Source organism: Trichechus manatus, unplaced genomic scaffold, assembly GCF_000243295.1.
Source record: "Trichechus manatus latirostris isolate Lorelei unplaced genomic scaffold, TriManLat1.0 scaffold00095, whole genome shotgun sequence".
In the NCBI taxonomy this organism is placed as follows: Eukaryota; Metazoa; Chordata; class Mammalia; order Sirenia; family Trichechidae; genus Trichechus; species Trichechus manatus.
The window spans coordinates 5591564-5603153 of NW_004444031.1; the positions used below are offsets into that span (position 1 = coordinate 5591564).

At 38.7% G+C, this 11590-nt stretch overlaps 1 long non-coding RNA gene across 1 annotated transcript in view; it reads right to left on the minus strand.

The window, feature by feature from the left end:
* Positions 1-104, minus strand: part of LOC111821662 (uncharacterized) — a 24202-nt gene extending 24098 nt beyond the window's left edge. Inside the window, exon 1 of the long non-coding RNA XR_002825006.1 lies at positions 63-104. This is a non-coding gene — a long non-coding RNA (uncharacterized LOC111821662). The remainder of the gene's footprint in view (positions 1-62) is intronic.
* Positions 105-11590: the final 11486 nt, after the last annotated feature.

An 11590-nucleotide genomic window follows, 5' to 3' on the forward strand; every position in this document is an offset into this window, starting at 1 on the left:
ATATATATATATATAGAGAGAGAGAGAGAGAGATTGATTTATCTTAAGGAAATGGCTCACACATTTGTAGAAGCTGGCAAGTCCCAAGTCCATGGATCAGCCATCAGGCTGGAGGCTTCTCCTGACTCATGCAGCAGCAGGGGCTGACGAAGATTGGCAGGTCAGACTACAGGCTGCTGGCTCATAGGTTGTGGAGCCTGATGAATCCAAGATAGGCAGGGAAGATGACAGGCTGCTGGCTCAAAGGCTGTGAAGGTCAACAAATCCCAAGATAGGAATGTAAGACAGCAGATAGCTGGCTCAAGTCCCAAGAACCAGAGGTCAGATGATGACGACCAGAGCAAGTGAGCTTTGCTAGAATGTCCATATGTATATTGTTTGCAAGCCACACCCCGAGGAAACTACCTTTACAACTTATTGGCTGATCGTATCAGATCACATCATGGAGGATGACTGTATCATTACATAACTACCAAATTGCATTATTGCATAACTGTCAAACTGCGTCATTACATAACTGCCAAACCACTGAGAGTCATGGCCCAGCCAAATTAACACACAATCTTAACCGTCACATATGGAAATAAGAGCAGATCATCATAGACAAGTTGTTTCTGACCTATTAATACACCTTGCTTAAATAGAGACAAGAGTATTTTTTTTTTAATTTTAGAGATATATATTTTAAGATATATATGTGAAACTTATAAAGTTTTCAGTGCTTCTGTTGCTCTTTCAGTTTTGACCTCTGACCTAAAGTTCCTGATTTATTTCTGTGATATTAACTGGGGATTAGACTGCTATACAAATTATTATTCTAAAGTACGTCTCTTCCTCACAGTTCTCATTCCAGCTCCATCTTTTCTGAAAAAAATCTGAACTTTTCATAGGTTTCCTTTTTCAAGAAGTAAATCTGCAGAATTCAGAGCTTCTTTTGGGAAGATGTTTAGGTGGAAGGGCACCTATTTCTCTAGCCATCGCCCATGCATGATCTATTTATGTATTTCTTCATAAGAAAATAATGTGAATTGGAAATGATATCTGTTGGGAAAAAATTTATAATACAGTATTGAAAGTCAGTTGTATATAAATGTGCTTATTAAAAAACAGAATAATTATTCTTAATAATGATGCTTGTTGCTATAAAGGTTCTCTGACTAAAGCCAGGGAACAGCTTCATCAGGGGAAATAAGAGGAGAATTTCAACAAGTATTTCCAAGGAATAGAAAGAAATCATTGATGCTGTTGTTTTAAGGTGCTGTCCAGTCAGTTCTGACTCATAGTGACCCCATGAACAACAGAACTAAATACTGCCCAGTCCTGCACCATCCTCACAATCATTACTATGTTTGAGCCCCCTGTTACAACCACTGTGTCAATCCATTTCATTGAGGGTCTTCCTCCTTTTCACTGACCCTCTACCAAGTACGATGTCCTTCTCTAGGAATTGGTCCCTCCTGATTACACGTCCAAAGTATGTGAGACAAAGTGTCACTATCCTCGCCTCTAAGGAGCATTCTGGCTGTACTTCTTGCAAGACAGATTTGTTTGTTCTTCTGGAAGTTCATGGTATAGTCAATATTCTTTGCCAACACCATAATTTAAACGCACCAATTCTTCTTCAGTCTTCCTTACACATTGTCCAGATTTTGCATGCATATGACCAAAAACCAAAAACCAAACCCACTGATGTCGAGTCAATTCCAACTCATAGTGACCCTATAGGACAGAGTAGAACTATCCCATAGGCTTTCCAAGGCTGAAATCTTTATGGAAACAACTGCCACATCTTCCTCCCATGGAGTGGCTGGTGGTGTCGAACATATGACTTTTTGGTTTGCAGCTGAGCACTTTAGCCACTGTGCCACCAGAGCCCCTCGTGCATATGAGACAATTGAAAATACCATGGCTTGGGTCAGGAGCACTTTAATCTTCAAAGTAACATCTTTGCTTTTTAACCATTAGAAAGAATGAATCAAATAAACAGAGGACTGAAACCAAAATGGTTTTTAGGAAAATGATGAATAGCTCAGGTCACCTGGAGAAAGTACTGTGTGGATGTATGTGTAGTTAGCAATAGGTCTGAAAGTTTGGCTTCAGTTGAGGTTAGGGTTCTCAGCCTTTATGATACAAATAGAAAATACAAAGAAACACAAATGGCAGTTAATTTTTATAAAATATTGGGTAAAATTCAAAAGAAACTTTTGCATTTGAATACGTATGAATTTAGGAGTTACATATTTCACATAATTTATTTTACCAACATTCCCCAGTTTCCAGCACAGTGTGACTGAAATGTCTTTATTGCATGTCTCCTACAATACTTCCAATTTAAGGTTCCTATTTATCAATTTCTCATTCACTTTGCACTCTATAATTTGCAAAATATCTCTGTGTAGAATACGTGGTAATCTATCCATCTATCCATACTTGGGACCCCTGGTAGCACAGTGGTTAAGAGCACAGCTGTTAGAGCCACAGTTTGAATCCACCAGCTGCTCCTTGGAAACCCTATGAGGCAGTTCTGCTCTGTCCTATAGGGTCGTTATGAATTGGAATCAACACTACGGCAATGGGTTTGGGTTCTTGGATCCTTAGTTGGAAGGTGGAGCAACTGGTTTGCAATAGGTAGCTAACTGAAAAGTCAGCCGTTCAAACCCACCCAGTGGCTGTGCAGAAGAAAGGCCTGACAACCGGCTTCCGTAAAGATTTGAATAAACAAAAAACCAAATCCATTGCTCTCGATTGGATTTCAATTCCTAGTCACCCTATAGGACAAAGAAGAACTGTCCCAAGGGTTTCCAAGGCTGTAATCTTTACAGAAGCAGACTGCCACATCTTTCTCCTGTGGAGCGGCTGAGAGGTTTGAACAGTTTACCCTGTAGTTAGCAGCCAGACATTTAACCACTGTACCATTAGGGATTCTCCATAAAGATTATACCCAAGAAAACCCTATGGAGTGTTATATTTGGTAAGGCATGGGGTCACCATGAGTCAGGGCCCGACTCAAGGGCAGCTAACTACAACAACAACATCCATACAAGGAGATGCAATCTGTTTTTCTACATGGCTCTAAAACGCAGAACTTTAACCAATGAGTAGAATTTGCAAAGAGGTAGATTTTGCATAGAAAAACATTCTGATGAATAAAGTTGTTTGCAATACAACTATGAGCAGTAATGCAGTAATGATTCTCTCACAATTAGCTTCCACAGAAAGGCTGAAAGACCCTCTGTCTTAGCAATTTAAGGATGCTGACATAGATGGCTTCCAGAGCTATTCCAAATATGATTTCCTTTGAGCCTTACATCTCCACGAAACACAGAATGAATGAACAGGTTCTGATTCTCATGGTTTCTGTTTTGCAGTCTTCCCTCTTACACCATGTTAAACTCAAAAGCTGTTCTCTGAGCCTGAGGAGAAATATATTCCTGGAGATGATTGCTAATTGCTCGAGATAAGAAGTAATTAAATTACTCAGCACATGCAATAGTCTTCATTGTAATTTTGAAGATTAAAGACCCCAAAGTCATATCCTATATAAATTTATTTTCCATCAAGTATAGCTTCTTTTTCAAGACATATTCTATATGGAGTAAAGAACACCTACTTCACTGTGTAGATCTATCTATATAAGGTAGAAATAACAAAAAGTTGTTTCCATAAGTTTGACTAACCATTACCATGTTTGCAAAGGTGTAGTGTGGATGTCTGGAAAATAGGAAGGTACTTTTAGAAACCAGAGGTATGTGTCAGCGGACTAGATAAAATACAGAGAAGTAGGGACTGAACCGGAGATCAAAGAGTCACCCACTGCTGCTTGTTTCTTCCCGGGCAGGTAACTCTACTAATTGTTCTTCATCTGTCAGTTTGCCAGGAAGACCTAACTTTAGTATGGATCTCATGGTTTACTTCCCTTCCACATTCACTGGAGACAAATACGGAAGGGCAAGAGCAGAATAATAGAGCAGAGCTTTCTGCATAACTAGGAGAACTAGAAGCTCTGAATGAAAAGCTTGAGCAAAAAAACAAAACAAAACAAAACAAAAAAACCACAATACTTAGCTAGCAACAACCAAGCTTCTAACATTTGCAATTTTGTCAGAGAAATTCAAGATAAGGAAATGAGTTTGCATTCTCTTTTATTATGCTTATTTCCTGGATGCAAGTTATTTAAGTTGTTTTATGTCAGATTAGTTTGGAATTACATGCCTTTTATATGTATGAGTCAATTTATCTTTAGGAAACTGATGTTTCCCCAAGGTCATAGCAAATATATACTGTTTTGTTTGCAAGCATGTGTTGCTGAGAGCAAAATATTAGCATCCGTCAGAGAGCACCCTATCAGGGTTTAGTCCTGAAGGTCTGAATTTCCATACTAGCTATACTAATGGCAATAACAATATGTTATTTTCTTATAAAACAACAATAAAATCATTATACAAGCCAACTTAGTTTCTAGTCTCTTCTTTAAGATCCCCAATAGCACTGTATTTTTTTCAAATCTAAGTTCTGGTCTATTGCAAATAATAATGGAAAATAATTACACACAACTCTGCCAGATGGACCATTACTTTCAATTCCCTCTGAATCATTTAAACAAAATAGACTGAATCTTTCTTGATCATTTAATTATTTAGTATAATTACTCAAAAGTTTATAAGAGGACTTCTTGTGGTCACTTAAGAATAGACCATAAGTCAATAATTTTTATCTTAAACTGAGTATTTTCTAAGGTTAAGATAAAGACCAGAAAACAAAGCAAAAGAAAAACATAGTCTGTTAGAACAATATTATTTGCAAACTGTCTTGCAAAAATTTACCAGACATGGAGGCAGAAACTTTGCTTTATTAACTGCAGCACCTAGAAGACTGTCTGAAACTTCATAGGAATTCAGAAAATATCTGCTGAGTGAATGCATAAAACGGAGTTTAATCCAAAGCTTACACATGCATTTATCAAAATCCAGACTTTTTAACATGAAACACAGAAGTAAAGCTAGAGACACGTTTGTTTATTGTTTTTGCTTTTGACTTAAGGATAAAGTGATAGACTAAGTCATGAAGCCAGCAGGGCATTTTATAAAATCTCTTTGCTAGCTGTAATGTGTTCAAAGGTCTTAGCAAAGCCAAACAAACCTGGGTTGCCCTGGGCCCTCATTATATCATCCTACCAGCAAGGAGGTTCTGAGTACTTACTGTGCATTCATTTCTGAGAGATAACAGCAAAGAAGTACAAGCCTATCTACCCTCGAGGAGGCAACAAGCCAATTGGAGAAACGTGACCCATGCCTGAGAGTCCACCAAACATTACAAAACAATATCATGTTAAAAGTCAAACTATTTAAAAAATTAACAGTTTTATCTTGTTATTCAAGGATAACAGAAATAACTTTTTATAAACTATTAGTCACTAACTGGCTGCCTGCAGGCAGAATGCACCTGAAGATATGTTTTAAAAGAATGAATTAACATTTAAATATTGAAAAATTTAGATTAAAATATGTTTTTATAGCTTCACTTGGAAAATAATTTCAGAAACCTGGCATAATTGGACCAGCCTGGTTTTGGAGAAGACTAGTGACTGCCACCTTTAGAGGTTGCAGATGCCCTCACACCAAATGAGGCTACTTCACTCATTTTTGTTACTTTCCTTTAAAGCACCCAAGTTTATTACTTTGTCACAAACTCACAAAAAGTGTCTCAGGACTTTAATGTTCCTACTCATTGCCTTTCAGTCGATTCCAACTCATGGTGACTGTAAGCATTAGAGTGGAACTGCTTCATAGGATTTTCTTGGCAACCACTCAGAGGCTGCACAGCAGAAAGACTTGATGATCTGCGCCTGTAAAGGTTACAGCCTTGAATACCCTGTGGAGCAGTTTTACTCTGTCATATAGGGTCACTATAAGCTGAAATCAACTCGAGGGCACACAACAACAACAACAACAAAAACATAGGTGTAAAAATGGCTTCTGACCTCCTCCTCTAACTTCATAAGGGTGGAAGGGGATGGAGAACCATTATCAGCATCAACAGTCCAAAGCTGATTCCAATGAAGTGGAGGTCAAATATACCTCCAAGCTCCAACCATTCACCAATTCTGACACTAGCTGTCCTGCTGTCCCTCCCATGACACTATCTATTTCTCTGCTGTGTTCTATAATTTGTGGCAAGAGCCACACAGAACTCACAGACAATATTCATGATTATGGGCTTTATTAGGGAAGTAACAGTTTACAAATAGGAACCAGGATCTAGGGATCAGGATGAACAGGCTACAGCCTGGGATCAGGATCAGAAAGCATGTAGGCAAAGTCTCTCTTTTTCAGTGCAGGAAAGCTCTCTCAGCTTCTCTCGGCCATACAAAGGTCTTTTTGATCCCCTGAGAACATGCTTCCCTCACTCCCCTCAGGACAAGCCTCAGCCCTTGGCCCTTGGCCCTCAGCCTGGCCTCTGCCTTGCTCAGGAAGAGTTACAAAGCTCTTTTACCTCTGCCGATAAGTACCCAGACGCATCCCACTCCGCCAGCAAGCCTTCTGCCCAAAGAGCTCTCTCACTCAGTGAGTCATTTTGCCCACTGTAGACACTTCGCTCAGTGGACTGGAAAGCCTACCTTGCCGTCTCGTTCCAGTCTCCTGGTTTGGCTGCTGTCGTTTCTTTGTTGCTACTTCTCCATGTCTCAAGCCATTTCCAGTGTTACAGCTCCTTCTCTCTGTCTCCAAGTTCGAGGAGGTTCTCAATGCTGGGACCCTGGGTCCAAAGGATATGCTCCACTCCCACCTCTTCTTTCTTGATGGTAGTGAGGTCCCCTCTCTGCTCTGGGATTCATTGTGTTTTAAGCCTAGTGGTATGGCAAAACTGACCAATCCCTCATTAGGGTTCCATACATCTTATTTGCATGGTCCCACCCCTTCAGGAGTCTCATGCACCCTATTTGCATTAACAGCAAGCTCTCCAATCCCCTTTTGGGTCACAAGCAAATTATTTGCATAAAACAAACAAAAAAAAGTGTTGCCGTCAAGTTGATTCCAACATCTAATCATTGTGTGGGAGTCACAAGACCATGCATGGCTAGAGAGACCATATTAAGTAATTCACAGGACTGCACTTAGCTGCTAACCAAAAGATGGAAAGTTCAAACTCACCAGTGCCTCTGTGGGAGAAAAGACCTGGCAATCTGCTTCCACAAAGACTACAGCTTAGAAAACCCTATGGAGCAGTTCTACTTTGTCACATGGAGTCACTGAGTAAAAATTGACTCAACAGCACCTAACAAGAATGACAACAATCCTTACAAAAGGAGATCACCAGGCCTTTCTTCTGCAGAAGGAAGTTTATTTCAGGGCAACTAGAGCAACAAAATTTTTAGGTAAGTTCTTAAAGTAGGGTGGATGCTTTACACACCTGTTTTTCCTAAATATGTACAAGAAGACATCAGAACCATCATTAATCCAGTGTTTCACACTTTGTGCTTTTCTCACTTTGGTTTTAACAGTTTATAGAATTTTACTTTCAAGGGACAAATAAGTCTTCCTTTACACAGACGTTTGTTGTTGCTAACATTCAGTGTGTTTTGGTATTTAAGGTATGAATAATTATTTAACCTAGTCATATCAGCTTCTTACACAAAGTTCTGCAAATCTCACCAGAATTCTAGATTCCTTTATCCATTTTTACATCCATAATATATACTTTTCTATACTTCCTATACTTTTTTTTTAAGCCATGCAAATTTGTGTTGAAATAGAAACATTGTAAAAGCCAAATATGTCAAATGACCATGGTGGGGAGGGAGGAAAGTGTTGGATTTCTGTTTATCTTCTTGCTTAATCTCGATCATTTTCTACTCTTTATGACACCTAGATTTTCTTTTGCTTTGTGTCCAGTAATATACACAGACGAAGAAAGAGAAACCTAAAGTCTGGTTCTTTATGGGAGGGAGGTGCTGCAATATAGGTTATTGTTAATCTATGTCTTTGCAGGAAAAAAAAAAAAAAAAACAAGGATAAGAAGTACAATTTCATCGTGGGAATGGGTAGCCATATGTCAGTGATATTTTTCTGTTCTTGGAATTCTGACATTCAGAAGTCATCCAGGTTCAATCAATCAATGTTATAGGTGCTTTCTCTCTCTCTTTACAGCTATGTTACCACTGAAAGTAACAAATACTTCCAAACATTTTAGTAACCGTCATTTATTCAACAAATGTAATGAATCAACCTTAAAATTACTGCCCTACATCTATGAAAAACCAACAACATTCTTAATGGAGAGAGGCTGAAGACATTTCCCTAGAGAACAGGAACAAGACAAGGATGACCTTTATCTCCACTCCTATTTAACATTATGCTGGAAGTCCTAGCTCGAGCAATGAGGCAAGAAAGAAATGAAGGGCATCCAAATTGGTAATGAAGAAGTTAAACTGTCCCTGTTTGCAGATGATATGATACTATACATAGAAAACCCTAAAGAATCCACAAGAAATCTACTGGAACTAATAGAAAGATTCAGCAGAGTAGCAGGATACAAGATAAACATACAAAAATCGCTTGGATACCTATACACCAATAAAGAGAATGATGAGAAGGAAATCAGGAAAACAATACCATTTATATCAGCCCCTAAAGAAAGTAAAATACTTAGGAATAAATCTAACCAGGGATGTAAAAGACCTATACAAAGAAAACTACAAAACACTATTGCAAGAAACCAAAAGAGATCTATATAAACGGAAAAACATACCACGTTCATGCATAGGTAGACTCAACATTGTGAAAATGACAATTCTACCCAAAGCAATTTACAAATACAATGCAATCCCAATCCAAATACGAACAACATTCTTTAAAGAGATGGAAACACTAATCATTAACTTTATATGGAAAGGGAAGAAACCCCGGATAAGTAAAGCTCTATTGAAGAAGAAGAATAAAGTAGGAAGACTTGCACTACCTGACCTCAGAAACTACTATACAGCTACAGTAGTCAAAACAGCCCGGTACCGGTACGACAGATACATTGACCAATGGAACAGAATTGAGAACCCAGATGTAAACCCATCCACCTACAGTCACCTGATCTTTGACAAAGGCACAAAGTCCATCAAATGGAGAAAAGACAGTCTTTTTAACAAATGGTGCTGGCAAAACTGGATGTCCATTTGCAAAAAAATGAAACAGGACCCATACCTCACATCATACACAAAAACTAATTCAAAATGGATCAAAGGCCTAAATATAAAGCCAAAAACTATGAATTTCATAGAAGAAAAAATAGGATGAATGCTAGAGGCCCTAATGCATGGCATTAACAGTATACAAACCATAACCAACAACACATAAACTCCAGAAGATAAGCTAGATAACTGCGATCTTCTAAAAATTAAACACTTATGCTCATCAAAAGACTTCAACAAAAGAGTAAAAAGAGAACCTACAGACCAGGAAAAAATTTTTGGCCATTAGAAGTCAGACAAAGGTCTAATCTCTAAAATATACAAGAAAATCCAACACCTCTACAATAAAAAGACAAATAATCCAATTAAAAAATGGGCAAAGGAAATGAACAGACATTTCATCAAAGAAGACATTCAAGCAGCCAACAGACATGAGGAAATGCTAGCGATCACTAGCCACTAGAGAAATGCAAATTAAAACCATGGTAAGATATCATTTCAACCCAGCATTACTGGCACAAATCAAAAAGAAACTGGAAATAACAAATGTTGGCGAGGCTCCGGGATATCAGAACTCTTATGCACTGCTGGTGGGAATGCATAATGATACAACCATTTTGGAAAGTGATATGGTGCTTCCTTAGAAAGCTAAAAATAGGAATACCATATGATCCAGCAATCCCACTCCTAGGAATATATCCTAGAGAAATAAGAGCCGTCACAGAAAGAACATATGAACACCCATGTTCATTGTAGCATTGTTCACAATAGCAAAAGATGGAAACAACCTAGATGCCCATCAACAGATGAATGGATAAACAAACTATGGTACATTACACACAATGGGGTACTATGCAATGAGAAAGAACAATGATGAATCTGTGAAGCATCTCATAACATGGATGAAACTGGAAGACATTATGCTGAGTGAAATAAGTCAATCACAAAAGGACAAATATTGTATGAGACCGCTACTGTAAAAACTCATGTAAAATTTACACACAAAAAGAAACAATTTTTGTTGGTTATGCAGGATGGAGGGGGCAACTAAACAGACAATAGATAAGTGGTTACTTTGGTGAAGGCTAAGACAGTACACAATACTGGGGACGCCAGCACAACTTGTACAAGCAAAGGTCATGGAAGCTCCATAGACACATCCAAACTCCCTGAGGGACTAAATTGCTGGGCGGAGGGCTGTGGGGACCATGGTCTCGGGGAACATCTAGCTCAACTGTCATATCAGTTTATAAAGACAATGTTCTACATTTTACTTCAGTGAGTAGCATCTGGGGTCTTAAAAGTCTGTGAGCAGCCATCTAAGATACTCCACTGGTCTCACCCCTTCGAGAGCAAGGGAGAATGAAGAAAGCAAGATATAAGCGAAAGATTAGTTCAAAGGACTAATGAACCACAACTACAGTGGCCTCCACCAGACTGCGTCCAGCACAACTAGATGGTGCCCAGTAACCACTGCTGACTGCTCTGACAGGGATCACAGTAGAGGGTCCTGGACAGAGCCGGAGAAGGATGTAGAACAAAATTCTAACTCACAAGAAAAGGCCAGATTTACTGGCCTGACAGGCTGCAGAAACCCCGAGAGTATGGCCCCCAGACACCCTTTTAGCTCAGTGGTGAAGTCACTCCCAAGGTTCACTGTTCAGCCGGGGATTGTACACTCCATAAAACCAAACAGGACTAATGAGGCACAGTAGTCCAGGGACAAGGTTTGGAAGGCAGGAGGGGACAGGAAAGCTGGTGATAGAGAACCAAAGGTTGAAAAGAGACAGTGTTGACATGTAGTGAGGTTGTTAACCATTGTCATAGGGCAATATGTGTACTAACTCTTTAATGAGAAACTATTTGTTCTGTAACCTTCATCTAAGGTACAAAAAAAAAGAATTATCTACGTGAGATCAAATTGACAACAGCAACTCAAAAGGTTTGATGGGAAGCCAAGGGGGCAGTGAGTTGAAGATAATGCTGATGGAATAATTTGGAAAAGGATAGTGAGAATAGCAGCACAACTGGAAGAATGTAATCGACGTCATTGAATTGTACATGTAAAAACTTTTGAAATGGTGTAACTTTGGCTATGTATAGTTCCCCCCGCCAAAAAAAAAAAGGTCCTCCAAGGCTGAGAAGGGAGAGCGTTGACATGTCGTGGGGTTGTTAATCAGTGTCATAAAACAATATGTGTACTGACTGTTTAATGAGAAACTATTTGTTCTGTAAACCTTCATCTACAGTACAATAAAAAGAAATAAAAAAATTTAAAAAATCACTGCCCTAGACGTTGAACCATAAAATTAAGAATTAAGACTGTCTATACTTTAGGGTCTCTATGAGTTGGAATCTACTGGATGGCAGTAGGTTTTTTTTTTAATATATATACTATAGAATTAAATAAAA